Genomic DNA, 14,503 nt, shown 5'->3' on the forward strand with positions numbered 1-14,503 from the left:
CACACCATACTTTGCTTTCTCCACAGCTTCTCATTGCTAAATACAGGGATGGCATTATACCCTGTAATAAAGGGAGTTGTAATTTTGGAAAAATACAAAATCTTGTTTATTGGTTCAGCTGCTGAAAAGGAAAGAGCTGTTCATAACTCTGAAAAAATATATTTCTTAGCGTAAGGGCTGGGTGTTCAAAACAGAGAAGTAAACTGGATAAAATTAGTTTTGTTGCAGTTTTTCTTCCCTGTTGCCTCGCTGATCCATCTGGGACACTCTCAGTCCCTGAGCGAGGATCATGTCATTACTTTAGACTCACAGCCTGCACTGAAGCACAGCTAATGCTCTCCTGTAATTGTTTCCTGAATGCTGAAAACAGCAACAAAGCCCACATGCATGCATGCACATATATGCTCACTGCTATGCTTAGCCTGATGGAAATTTTGTAAATTGCTAACTCTGTCTGGAGCTGTATCACTTCCAACCAAACATCAGCACATCGGTTTGGGCAGCAGAGCTGAGAGCCAGAAATGGCTTCTGTGGAACAGCAGGCTTAACAGCTGAAACCATCAAAGCTCTGAGCCTCCATGCTGGCCAGATGATGAGTTTTTAATTTCTTCCCTGTGGGTCCTGAGATGCAATAGATAAAATAGGAAAAAATTCATACATCAGGTCTGTTGGCCTTTAAATGTAAATGGAGAAAATCTGCAACTTCTATGAGAAAACAAACTAATCAGTTGATATATTTCTGTGGTCCTACAATAGTCGTCTATCTCTCACATGCAGATATCTATCAAAATGCTCTGAATTTCTTGGTACACCTACTCAAATTCCATATACTTTGTACTAGATGCATAAAATCAGAGAGGAAAGGAGGGAGGAATTAAATTTTACACTTGAAAAATTATGGATCTTTCATTTTTATGCCTCCCCACATTACACTCATATTTAATTTAAGATCTTAAGTGGTTCTAAATAAGCTTCTAGGATTCAGTTTAAGCACAAAATATCCATTCAGGATGAATGAATAATTCTGAATTGCTGGAACAAGAGAACGAAAATGGCTTTAACATTAACAATAGGACAGATCCATCAACAGATAACTATGATTGACACAAATGGAGCCTCTTTCACTGGTACTTGATATGGCCATTGCATTAGACAGTGTTTTATTCCTTGTGATTACAGTTCTAGCTCAAAAAAGTCTGTTCATACAAGAGAACTTGTAGTTCAAGTCTATAATACCCCTGACTCACTGAACCAGTGGACCACACAAAGTCTCATGTCAATAACTGGCACAAATTATTGAATTTATCTTGAAAAATGGACAAGTTTTCTCTGACTGTGATTCCTCTTCTTAAATTTGTCCAATATTTCCCATCATATGGTTGTCTCAAGCCCTAGGTGAGTGGAAACGTAGAGTGTTTTCTACTTGAGGTTAAGTGCACCAATAACTTGGGAGAAAAGAAGCTGCTGGCATGAAGAGAGAGAAGGCTTGGAAGAGGAACACAAGGAGGTCTGCTTTGCTCCTTCTCATCAAGGAAGGATGGGAATAAGGAGCAGGATACACCTGAAATCTGCTGAAGGGCTGAGCTGAGCAGGAATCAATGAAAGGAACAGCTCACAGACTGAAGAAATAGAGCTTTCAGCATTTAAAGTGCTATTGTAACAAACAAACCTCCTGCATGCCAACACCCTGACTGCAGAGTGCCAAGTTAACTCACCAAGTTCTTGCTGGACTAACTGGGGCATGCTGTGAAGATAATAAGAGCATTTATCTGTCCGGAATGCAAGCTTATGGATTGATAGATCATTTGATCTGTATGACTGTATTATAGATTTGCCATTAGCTTTTATCTTTAGCCATGCTGACAGAATCAAAAAACATATTTATTACACTTGGTGGGTTTTAATCGACTTTGCATTTTCCTATGAGTAGAGTTGGAACACAGATAATCTGCAAAATACACTGACAATCTTCCAGTTTATTCTGGTTTATTCATATTTTTTTCCAAAAAACAGCTGAAGAGCATATCACAGATGTATTCTCCTGTAAAAGCTTTACATAAGATTTGAGGGAGAATAAACTAGCATTAGCCTTAGAAGAGAGAAAGATGCAGTGCAAAAAAAGCTTATCCTCTGGGCTTGATGAAGAAAACAGCTCAAAGCCAGAAAATCATTGATCCCAGAATGAAACTGAAACACTGCCCACAGAAAAAAATGTATTTGCAAAATGTGAGTTCTCCCTATTTCATATGGTATTGCTCCTTCTCACAGAGGAGAGCTTTTAGTGCTGAGGCACAAGGTCTGATACTACCAAGGCCTGATAACATCTAAATAATGTGACAGAAGGACCAAACCTCTGCTACACTGAAAATCTGAGAATGAAGGGGACTCCCTCTTATGTAGATACCTTTGTTGCTGATGTCTCATGTGACTGGAGTGACTATATGTGGATTTTATCAATATAGTCAATAGAGTGCAGGGTGTGAATCAGCCTAAAATAGAAAGGACCTGGGGCTTCTGGGGCACAGCAAGCTGCCCATGAGCTACAATGTGCCCCAGGAGTCAAGAAGGACAATGATATCCTGGGATGCACTAGGAAAAGCATTGCCAGCAAGTCAAGGGAGTTGGTCTGCCCCTCTACTCACCCCTAGTGAGGCCACATCTGGATACTGTGCCCAGTTTTGGGCTCCTCAGTACAAGTGAGAGGGTCCAGCAGAGGCTACAAAGATGGGACAGAAGCATCTCTCTTACAAGGACAGGCTACAGGAGTTAAGCCTGTTCAGCCTTGCAGTAGGACAAGAGGCAAAGGGCAGAAACTGATGCCCAGGAAGTTCCAGCTGAACACGAGGGAGAATTTCTGTCCTGGGCAGTGACCAAGCACTGGAACAGGCTGCCCAGAGAGGCTGTGGAGTCTCCCTCACTGGAGATAGTCAAGAACTATCTGGACACAATCCTGTGCTCTGGGGTGACCCTACTTGAGCAGGGAGTTTAGACAGGTGACCCACTGGTCCCTTCTAGACTGACTGATTCTGTGATACTGTGAAATTATTTGCATGGCAACAATTTTTGGCCATGTTGACCTCACTGATTAAATGAGAATCTGAAGAGTCCACTCCACCCAGGAAATTCCTTTGTCCAGGTCTACAGACCCTGCTCATTGCCTGTGGAGAAAAATAGATATAGTAGTGTGCAATTTATTTCATCCTATTTCAATGTCTAAAATATATTTGATGAATCATGTTCTATAATTAACTAATTCCAGGAATAAAGCTGTGCTATTGGTTTACATAACAATAGGGGAGGTTAAAAAGTTAAAGCCTGGGATCCTGCAAGGATAGAGGAGTTCTTGTAGCATGCCCTGGTCTTTTGAAGGCTGTTTTCCTAAGGAAATAGGGCTTATGCAGTTACATTAACTGTCAATTCCAATCAAATTTGAATGATAGCCACTGTCAACAAAATCATACAAAATACAGACTTTGAAGATATTAATTTGTTACAGGTTTCATTTTTGAGGAAAGGAAGGTGACTGAATAAAGGAATGAAAAATGTGATTAAAATCCCTTGATAAAGAAAGGCTGAAGAGTGAGTTAGCCACATAGCAAACCACAGGCAAAGAGGCATTCCATAGAGAGGCTGTATCACTATTGTAACCTATCTTACATCAGCTGGAAACTGCCAGAGAATGTATTTGTCTTGAAAAAATTAAAATGCCCTAGTCTTATTCTATGTCAGAAAGGATAGACTCAAACTAGAACACAAGTGTCACCTGGGGATAGCCTGTGTTTGACTGACATCAGTGAAAGCTTGGCTCTGAATTCAGTAAATCCTGATTCCACGCCTTGCAGACTTGTTTTAGACAGGGAAGTTACAGGTAGGGCACAGTCAAAGCAGTGAGTAGCATATCCAAACCAGTGAGAATTCCTCTGGTCTGGGGTGTTGGCCATCTTCAACACCTTCTTTTTGCACATGTGGATGTCACTTCTACAACCTATTAGGATGTACCAAAAACATGCAGCCTGTGATAAAAGTAGGCTGTTATTCAAGTGTTGTCTTGATTTTATATTGGAGAGATGCCATAGGAGTTCCCATTTTAAATCTTGTCACCTGTTTTCACAGGCCTGCCCTGTTTTCCATGTATATTTTTCATTCCTGGGTGGAATAAGAAAGACAGAAGATGCTGGCCTTGCTGATTTTGCTTTCCTGAGAAAAAGATACCTGGACCTGAGCCATGAAGGGAAATTTTTTCACTGCTTAGTGCCAAACTGAGTGTGATAGTCTAAAAAGCACATAAGGTCATTCCATTTAAAACTTAGGGAACTGCAGTTCTTTCTCCCTGCAAGCTGTCATATAGCTTAAAGGTCTAGAATTTTGTCAAAGATATCTGCCCTAGAATATGAATTTCAAAATTTCCCCTCAATTTCCTTCACATTTCCATGCTTGTTATTCTTCTGTAAATTCCTACTACTCAGGCACATTTAGTGAGACTCCCAGAGCTGGTTCCCACTCTCAGCACACCCTGAGCTGCTGTTCAGCTACTGCTGCAGCAGAGCCGCATCCAGGGCTGCTGTTTGCTTCCTGATTTTCTCTCCTTGCTCAAAGATCCCTCTGCAGTTCATCACATGGGATGTAGGGCCCTTTGCCTCCCAGAAGCATGACACTGGCATGTGGTGTAACACCACAGCCCTGGGAAAAACAGACCATCTCCAGAGATGGTTCTTCTCCATCATCTTCCTCTCCATGGAACAAGCTGTGGAACTGGAAGAATATGCCCTTGAGGGGAGTGCAGCCTGATTCACAATCTGGCATGTACAATTCCTAACCTACTTTTTTTCTCATGCACCTGGTCTTGTGGTTTCTCAGCTCTCATTTTTCAATCACTGCCTGACAGGAGAATTTGAGGCAGTTATCACAGAATGGCTTTTATTGCATACCTGCTGCCATGAGGATGGCTCTGCCTTCCTGTGGTCAGTAGAAATGTTGGCAATCATGAAGTTTCTCCCCAGTCAAAGCCAGAAAGTGCAAGCAAAGCAATGAAATCCTCACCTCTGGTTCAGTTTTGTTAATAAATACAACTAGTGACTCTTGGCCAGTTCTTGAATTCTTTAATAGGATTATTATTCATTCATGCTGGCCTCGGTGAAATTTGGGATACAAGTATTAATCTTAGATTGCAATGAGAATTGTAATAACAAGAGAGCTTGTTATTATAAGCACAGAGGCCACACAGAAAGAATATCCAGTCCTGATCCTCCCAAAATAAATCAGATCTAACTCCTCCTGGAGTGAGGCAGGAGTACATCCTTACTGTGGACTGTACCTTCTAAGAAATTATAAGCCTCTATACAAACATCCATGCGAAGCAGTTTTAACTCTTCCTTGGACAAAACTCTGTCTGCCTCTAGTGAGGGATGAAAGGAGCACAGTTAACACCTGGGCTCATCCTGCTTAGCTTTAGGTTCCAAAGAAGGAACTTCACTTTAGATGGCTAAAATCAGATATGAACATTTCTCTGAATATTTTTTGCCAATTTCATGCTTCGTCCAAAGCAAAGGATCATCACCATAGACTAACCATAGAATGGTTTGCGTTGGAAGGAATCTTAAAGACCATTTAATTTTCACCCCCCTAGCAAGCCCCAGCCAACTGAACACTTCTAGCAATGGGGAGTGCACAGTTTCTGTGGTCAACCTGTCCAAAGTACCTCTTCACTCTCACAGGAAATAATTTCTTCTCTATATCTAATGTAAATCTACTTCCAATCATGCCCTTCTAAAAAGTCCCTCTCCTTGTAGACCTTTCATCTTGGTTTATATGAGATGTGACCTTATATAAGAACATAGGACAAAGTTTGCACAGGTTTAGAAAAACATGAAATCCCTAGGAATTTTTGAGGTTATTCATGTTTGTCCTTCCTCTTCTTTGTTGTTATGTCAGAGATCTGGCACCATAGAGCAGCTCCTTGGAAGGGGAAGTGTCCCAGACATGCACGGTGCTTCATCCAGCAGCTCAGCTGGGCCTTCACCTGCCGCCAGATGTGCTGATGCAGAACACTTGTCGGAATCTGAGATATTGATGATTCTGAGATTGTATAAAGTCTCTGTCTTTCTGCCCCACTGCCAAAGAAGAAATCATAATTCATCTGTGCTGGTTCCAAGGTTGTTTATTCTGTTTATCTCTAACATGTTCTGCTGCCCTGCCCAGCTCTGTCCTGCAGGGCAGCGTGTGGGGCTCTGTCCTCAGTGGGATGTTACAAACATTAAATACCAGAAACTCCCTGGGCTGGATTTACAAGAACGTGCCAATATCTGTCACCTGTGTTGAACAGTGTGTCCCCAGCCTAAACCAACAGAAAAATGCCAACACTACAGTGAAACATGGAGGGCATGAAGAAGGAGAAAAAGGACAAGACACACCCAATTTCCTCCATCTTGTCCCCTTCGGACCTCTAATCTAGAATCCTAAAATTTTACTTTTGCACCCATGCCACACTTAATTATTACTTATAGCAAACACTCAGCACTTGTAATTCATCCTGTAAGATTGAAAACTCTTTTCCATAGACAGAGATCACAGACAGTTCTCTGGGGGCTCTGTCCAGGGGGGTTCCTGACCCCCTGCCAGGATCCCAGACCTGCCAGGGCAGCCAGAGGGAAGCCCTGGATTCCCACAAACACTAGCACTGTTCCAGATACTCTAAACAGGGCCTGTGTCTTTCCTTCCCTTCATTAGCAAGGAATTCCCCCATCACACTACCAGGCCATGAATTATTCCAGCAGAGGGATTGAGGACCAAGTTGGGTGGACTGCAAATTCAGTTCTGTGGCAAACCAAATGGCTGAAAGTCCATTTACTGTCAGCACAGAAAAGAAAAAAGACAAAGCCAGTGCTAGAGAAAGCTGTTTCCTGCACAGTTCTGGGCAGAAGGTGACAGACTACAAGTGGCAGCGTCCCCAGGGCGTCCCAAAGCAATCAGTGAATGGAGCCACAGTGAGCCATCAAAACATGCATGGCTTTACCCAGTGTCTCATCTCTTCTTTCATAATTTGTGCTAAATGCCTCTCTAAATTTTGAGTTAAGCTGCTGTTGCCATAGCAATGGCCATTTAGAGTGAGAGAATGCAGTGTATGTGTTGGGGGTGTGAGGCTCTGGCTCTTGTCATAAAAATATATGTCTGCATGTACATACACTGCTGTGGAGCTGCAAGAAATGAGCCAAGCAAGCAGTTTGCATCAGATCTGAGGGAGGGACAGGTGGCATGGAAAGAGGAGAAGCCTGGTGCAGGTTGGAATTGTTTGTTCCAGGATGCACCTGCAAAGAGGTGAGTACTAAACTGAAATGAGCCTGAGTGAGAACTGACTGACATTTCATTTCCTAGCACTAGAAGTCACTCCCTTGCTCAGGACAAGGCATGTTTGTTGCTGCTTTCATGAGATAAATCTTTGCAGAAACAGGAAAAATTTGCTTTCTCTGGTTTATTTTCATTAAAAGTAACTCTTGCTGCTAGCTCTCTAACAGGAAATGCTTTTAAACAATCTACCCCCACTGTTTATACAAGTTCATTTACCAGGGCACAGGCTGCAAAAAGTCAGTAAATAATGCAGGCATTATATTACCTAATTTTAGATCCACTTCTAAGATTTTTCAACACACTTCTAAGATTTTTTCAACACTCTTAGCACTAGCATTTTTAGTGGTCACAGCAAGAGAGATTTAGAACCTGTGAGGTTATTCCTCACTTTCTGCCACCTCTCTGTTGGGTAAGGAAACTTTAAATAGTTACAGCTAGGGCAAGATCCTGCTCGTATCTCTGAGCCTGGCTCCCTGGAGACAGAGGACTTTGGCAGAGGTCCATCTTCCTCCAACTAAATTTGGTTTAGAAGTGGAGTTAAGCATCACCTTAATCAGCAAGTGCAGGCAGGGTCCAAAGTATTTGGGAATTCTCAGCCTGAGAGTGAAATTTAGGTACCTGAAGCACTAACTAATGAAGAAGAGAAGTCCATTTGTGTCACTGGCTGGACCTCAAATTCTTTTGAAGTCGCACATTTGACTGATTGTGAATAGCCTTTTTAAAGTCCATAAATTCATAGCAGGGCATCCAAGTTTGATCATGCAGCCATAAACTTTTGTGACGTATCTTGTCTCTCCATGAGTCCAGACAGAGTCATGAATCAGAATTAACATGCCAGGCTCCTGTAAGAACACCTGATTTAAGCTTTGAAAATAATCTGGGGCCCAAAAGAGAGACATAAATGCATGTATTTCCAAAGTATAGCTCTGTATTTGACTGTTTTTCAGTAAATAGTGGACACCAGCTCCTACTCTGTGTTGGTGACATAAGGACACATTTTGTGCATGGCAGGTCTGAGACTGAGCTATTGTTTGTGGAAAGTTCCAGTGGTACTTTCTGGTGGAGGTGAGGCAGTTTTGTGCCTCACTTTGCTGACTGGAAAAGAGAAAGGCAAAGAGGATCTATCAGGCAGCAAACCGCATAAGCTTCAGTAGTTTACTGATTTACAGCAGCTTCAAAACAAATTCTGTAAAATTTTTAGTACAATCCAGTTCCCACAAATAGCTGAGGGTAGCTTTTGTTTCCAGCAAATTTCTAAGACTTTTGTGATTAGAACTATAAAGGTAGTAAGCACAATTCACAATCAATTATGTTTTATTAATGTTTTTTGAATACACGCCACAGCCCAGTAATCATGAAGCCGTTCAACAATGTTGATCTAAAGTCAGCTAATAGCAGGATGTAATTTGTGGCCGTCTCTGCTCACTTACAAAACACTTGCTCCGTTAATTGTGATTTCACACTCTGCTGAATGCTGTTGCCTGGAGGTAACATTCATGTGATGGAAGAGTTACCAGTCTGGGCTATGGGGGGGGAGGCTGTAGGGGGGGTGGAGGAGGGAAGGATCATTTCAATAGAGGGTACTGTTGCTAAATTTTTAATCCTTTTATGTTAAAAAAAAAAAAAAGAAAGAAAGAAAGAAAGAAAGAAAGAAAACGACTAAACATCAAAAAGCTACAATCGACTACTAAATACGTCTTTCTTTAAAACCTGAATATTATTTCCATGTTTTGATCCCTTTTTATTGCTTTTTTGTTATTACCAGGAGCACAACAAAACAAAGGTGAAACCCTGTCAGGGGAATCAGGCACCTACCTTGACCTCATACTGTAGATGCTTGGCAAACCCAAAGCAGGAGCATATATTTTCATTTAAAATGTTTTCGTGCCCTTGGGGGTCCCAGAGACACCTGGTGTCTTAACCAGAACAGGCAGGAGATTCTGCTGGAGGAGGTCAGAAGTTCCTAAAATGTTGCCATATGATAGTAAGTTAAGCAGATGGACTTTCATCACTGAATAGTTGGTCAGTGGTGATGAGACAAGAGTTCAGCCCTGCACAGGGACGGGCAAGACAGCTCCTGCTCTAAGTGCTTGCAGTGAATATGTCAGAGGAAGAAATATTGCCTCAATCAAATAGGAAGAACCATCTTAACTTGGAAAATTTCCAGCTGAGTGTTTGGTACTGCTGTGGCAAACTGGGAGATACAGATCAGATGACACAGGGATAGGAGCATCAGCCTGGGAAGGTTTTTGTTTGACTCATCACTAAATTGGGGCAGGGAGAAGGAGCCACAGAGAGGATTTTGTCCACTGCCTGCCATCACCTCCAGTATTCCAGTTTCTCCCATCGTGAGCAGTGATAGGAGAGCACCAAGCTGGGTTTGAGTGCCTCTGCCTGGGGGTCCAAGCCAGGACTGAGTAACATCAGAGCAGGCTGGGTGGCAGCAGAAGTCACCACACTGCAGCCAGAGAGGAAAAAGGGTGCACACTCTGCTGCTCTGTGGGTCTGGAGTGACCCTGGGCTGCCTGTGCTGCCAGCCAAAGCCTCAACAGAAGAAATAGCAGCAAAGGACTCTCTGCCCTCCACATACTCAGAGGCCCAGCAATGTTTTCTGTATTGCCAAAATGTGGGGCAAACACCTTGGCACAGTAGCAAGAGTGAAATCTGGCAGCTCGCTTTGGAGTGAGCCAAGACTGCCCAGGCAGAGCACCTCAGCTGGAACAGGTTCATGGGGAGATCCAGCCTCAAGGAAAACCCTGCAGGTGCTTCAGAGAGCTGAGAAGTGATTAGGAGCACAAAGCAGCAATGATCTCTGTGTGGGCAGAAAAAAATAGATGCTTAAGAATCAATTAAGAGGGAAAGGTTAAATACGTGTCTAAAGAGTAAATGCACACATACTCCTCAGGGGGCTATGCTTTGGATGGTGTTAACTTCACTTAGTTAAGCCTCACTTGCATTAAGCACAAGTGTTAAAGCTTCTCTTAGCTAAATATTTCATCCCCAGGACATGACACTGAAAACATCATGGTTTACTCTGAGCAAGGCTGCTCCACACTTATGCCATCACCTCTCTCACCCAACATTTGACATTGCTGACCTTAGCCTGGTGCTGGTGTTCCCACACTACCCAGGAGGAATAATTGCAGTGACATCCACAGGTCACAGAAGCCAGCTGCCCCTTTGTCCCCAAAGGCTTTATAGTCCAATTTCTTCCTTTTCTATACCTTTCTGGGATCACAGGTGAAGGCTGAGACTAAAGTCAACTAACACACAATCAATAAGCACACAGCACTTGCCTGTTCATTGCAGCCGCTGCTGGTGGGCTTTCAGCTGTCACCAAAGCCTGGAAGAAATAAGCAGGTGGACAAAAAGCAGTAGGATTCAGCTGATTCCAAAGAAGACAGAAGGGAAGATGGTGGGACTTTCAAAGGTCTAACCCTGCATTACATCAAGATCATTACACCACAAATTGTCCAGATGGCACAAAGCCTCAGGCTCACGGCTGGACTTCTCAGTGCACATTGTCAGAGGAGGGAGGAACTCTAATGATTTAGGAGCCTGTAATGGCCTGACCCAGAGCTCTGCCTCTGGTGGTCTGCTCATTGTAACTCCCTCTCCTGAGACCAAACTCAATTTGCAAGAACTCCATGCCAAATGCTCTCATGTATTTTAACAAATAACAAAGTCTCATATTTCCACACCATATTAATGTCTGGCTATCTTCAGGGGCTCCTTGTTCCCCACCAGGCTAAATTAATACCTCTAGTTCTTATCTATAGAGTTATTTAATATCTGAAAACTTAAAGAATAACACATCAAAGACATCTGTTTTCCCACATGATTAATATTTTAAATACTTTTTTTTTCTGAAACAGGATATCATAGATCTCTGAGGAGAGGGTTGGGCATCTGCTGTATGTTGACATTGTAGAAAACATAAAGCATCAGATGTTGATGCTAACACAGTACAAATAGTTACACAGTGTTCTGAATTTTTCTTCTTGTTCTAAAGGAACAGAATATAAGCTTTTATTTTAAGACTGATGATTTACTTGTACACGGATGTATTATCTCTTGCTTTATATGGCTTTATACTGAAATTTCCCCTAAATTTTTATACCTTTTCAGACTCTTTTAAAATATACTAAAAATGGCATGAGCTTGTACAGTTTGGAGCCTCATGCTACTGCTGGTGGTAATTGCAATAATTAATGTTTTTCATGTACAGGTTTTCAAGATGAAATTCACAAAAATACCTAATTGGAAAGCCATTTTTGTCCTTTTTTCACACGGAAAAAAAATTGAGATGTGACAGCCAAGAACTGAAATTTAAATCACTTTGATTAATTTTCAGCAAATTTACATGTCAGGAGCTGATTAACATTTCATGAAGGAAATTCTCTGTTTCCATAGAAGAAATTCACTTGTTTTCTCCACCTCACCATGTGTTTCACAACTTTTCCCTGGTTTTTGTTTGTTTATTTGTTTTCTTTGATGTCCTAATTTAAGCTACCAGATTTCAACCAGTCAGAATCAGGGTGTGAGCAATTTGTGTGCTTGGCACAAGTCTGTCACTATACGCTTTAGGTTACTTTACAAATATTTCTCTTCCAGAGATGATGACATCTCTAATTATAATTGTCAAGCTTGTCTATCACTTTTTTTTTTCTGGTTAAATAAGACATTATATTTCAGTACAGTTCTCATCAGGTATTAAGGTCAAGTTCTGCCAGGGCACATATAAATGTGATAAATGTGTTGGGTGATCTATGCTACTGTGCAAGTTATCCATGATCTCTGAGAGAAAGAAATCCTGGCATTCAGCTTCTTGTGTCACTCTTGAAAAATACACTGGAATTTTGAGCTGAAATTTGAATTGTTTTAGAATTTTGCTTCCCTAAGATAAAATTTGTAGGGCACAGCAAGGGCTCAGGGAAAGATACATCTCTGATGGGTGACCTTGGAGAAAGATCTATTGATGAAACTATTAGCTTCAATATTTGTAAAAGTGACAAGAGCACAGGTGTGGTGGGAACCTCCTCTGTGACCTTACACTGAACATGGTTCTCCTCCAAAGAAAGTTTACAAAGGACAGCAGGTGATAGATACCGAGTTGACATATGGCTCCAGGCACCACAAAAACACATTATGGTTCTGAATAATGCAGTATAAATCCTCAACTGCCAAGGGGGAGCCACCCACAATAAAGCTAAACATAATCTTCTCCAGCACCCACGTCAGCTCTTGTTGCATCCTTTGTCAGGAAGCTGCATAAACAGATGAGCCCTGTAAAACACTGTGAAGGGGAACAAATGTGGGGAAATTTAGGATATAGCACATGGTGAAGAGGAGAGGAAACCTCTCCAGAGTTTTAGCCCTGTCCTGTAGGTTGCCCTATTCATTAGTTAATGGTGTTGAAAAATAGCTAGGCAATCTGAAGTGCATCAGCTCTGTAAGGCTTCCCATTCCATCCTTATAACTGGAAGATTGGAAAATACATGGCTGCTGGATGCTGGATTGCCAAGCATGGGTGCTGGTATGATGGAAGGCATGGACAAAATTGCCACTGATGTATAAGCAATAATGTTTGATTTATAAGTCATCTGGCTAAATGAAAGATTCAACTACAATTCTCTTTGAAGTTTGACACTTACTAGACAAATAGACTGAAAATGCTTAGCCTGATAAGAATTCATCTCTGAACCAACAGCACAGGTGGACCTGCTCCATGAGCTACAGACAAAAGGCCTACAGAGCACCAGAGCTGACATGTGAATTCAGCCCTGGAAGACAGATTTAGTTTTGGAGATTATATCAGTGGCATACTGAATGCAGAAACCAGAAACCCCAGGCCCCAAACCCCAAACCTCTTTCTCATTTTACTTGCTTTCACAGAAACAAGAATGCGCCCATCCTTAGTAAATAAGCACATTTACAGCAAGAAATAGTAAATTTGTGCAACCAAATTTTCATACACAGAGAAATAATCCACCAAAGCTGATGATTCAGACCTAGAGGCAAGTGGATTTTCAATGAGAGCAGCATAGCTGCTATTGAACACAAGTGAGTTGCTTTCAGTAAGGGGTATGCTGAGTGTCCCCCAAGGGCAGATGTGACTTCCCCCTATGGGCTTCTTGTGGCAGAAAGCAAAGGAGCTCTGGAGTGCCAAATGATGTTTCACAAGCTGGATGCTTCTGGCTAAAGTTCAGATAGAGCAATGCTGGCAGAAACCCTCTGATGCAGATCCTTCTCTTCTTCAGCCTGTTTACTTTTCATGTTGATATTTACATTGCTTCTACACCCAGACTCTACTCCTATTTCCACCAGAGATCCAAAGACTATAGGGCAGGAATGCAGTACTAACAGAATACCTAGAACAACACAACCCTGCCTGTAGCTGACATTAAAACTTTAAATATAAACAAAAAATAAAAGAATTTCCACTTGATCAGCAAACACTTCTTTTTGAAATATCCCAGAAACATGCTTTTAGTAGAAGACAGTACTGCAAAAGCCAATAGGAGTAGTCAGTATAGTGAAATCACTTCAGGTAGGATATGATCAGTGGTATCTTCACCATGTTTAAGAGGAGGAATATGGGCTGTATCAGCCTGGAATAGGTATGAAATGTTTGTATATATAGTCTTGAGTTACACAAGCTGCAGAGAAAGCATGTGGGAGGTGCACACCAAAGAACAGGAGAGGAACTGAGCTGCAAGCCCATCTCTGTGATCTGCTTTAAAATATTCTCCATCCCACCAAGATGTCTGTTCAGCATCACCATAGTGACGCTGCTCACTGACCACCCAGATCTGCCTCACAGCTTCCTTCAGGAGTCCCACCCAGGAGAAACCCTGCAGGCACCCATCTCTCACAACCCAAAGGGGAAACCTTCCCTGACAAATCATCCTTTGCATGAACACCTTGACTCTGAACCTCTGCTCAGCATCCTTGGTGCTCAGCAGGGCTCTGCAATGCCACTACATGGGCAGCAGTGCTGCCAAGTCTGATGAAGGAGTGAAGAATATTTTATACCCTAAGCTGTGTTTTTGTTTACTGTCTCATTTATAAAGAGAGGATTTGAATACATAAAGTAGGATGTTTTTCCTGGGAAGCAGAGCTCTGCATCCATGGTGTCACCCTGCAGTGTCAAAGCCCC

At 42.0% G+C, this 14,503-nt stretch overlaps 1 protein-coding gene across 4 annotated transcripts in view; it reads left to right on the forward strand.

Moving 5' to 3' along the window:
- GRM3 (glutamate metabotropic receptor 3) overlaps positions 1–14,503 on the forward strand; it is a 102,596-nt gene that overhangs the window by 40,222 nt on the left and 47,871 nt on the right. The window contains exon 1 of one of the 4 annotated variants that reach the window (XM_021531033.4): positions 6,977–7,314. The exons of the other annotated variants lie outside the window; for them this stretch is intronic. The gene's annotated coding sequence lies outside the window, so the exon portion shown is untranslated. Of the gene's footprint in view, positions 1–6,976; positions 7,315–14,503 lie in introns of those variants that run through there. 4 annotated transcript variants of the gene reach the window in all.

The sequence above is a fragment of the Lonchura striata genome, chromosome 1A (assembly GCF_050655825.1).
Source record: "Lonchura striata isolate lonStrDom1 chromosome 1A, ASM5065582v1, whole genome shotgun sequence".
In the NCBI taxonomy this organism is placed as follows: domain Eukaryota; kingdom Metazoa; phylum Chordata; class Aves; order Passeriformes; family Estrildidae; genus Lonchura; species Lonchura striata.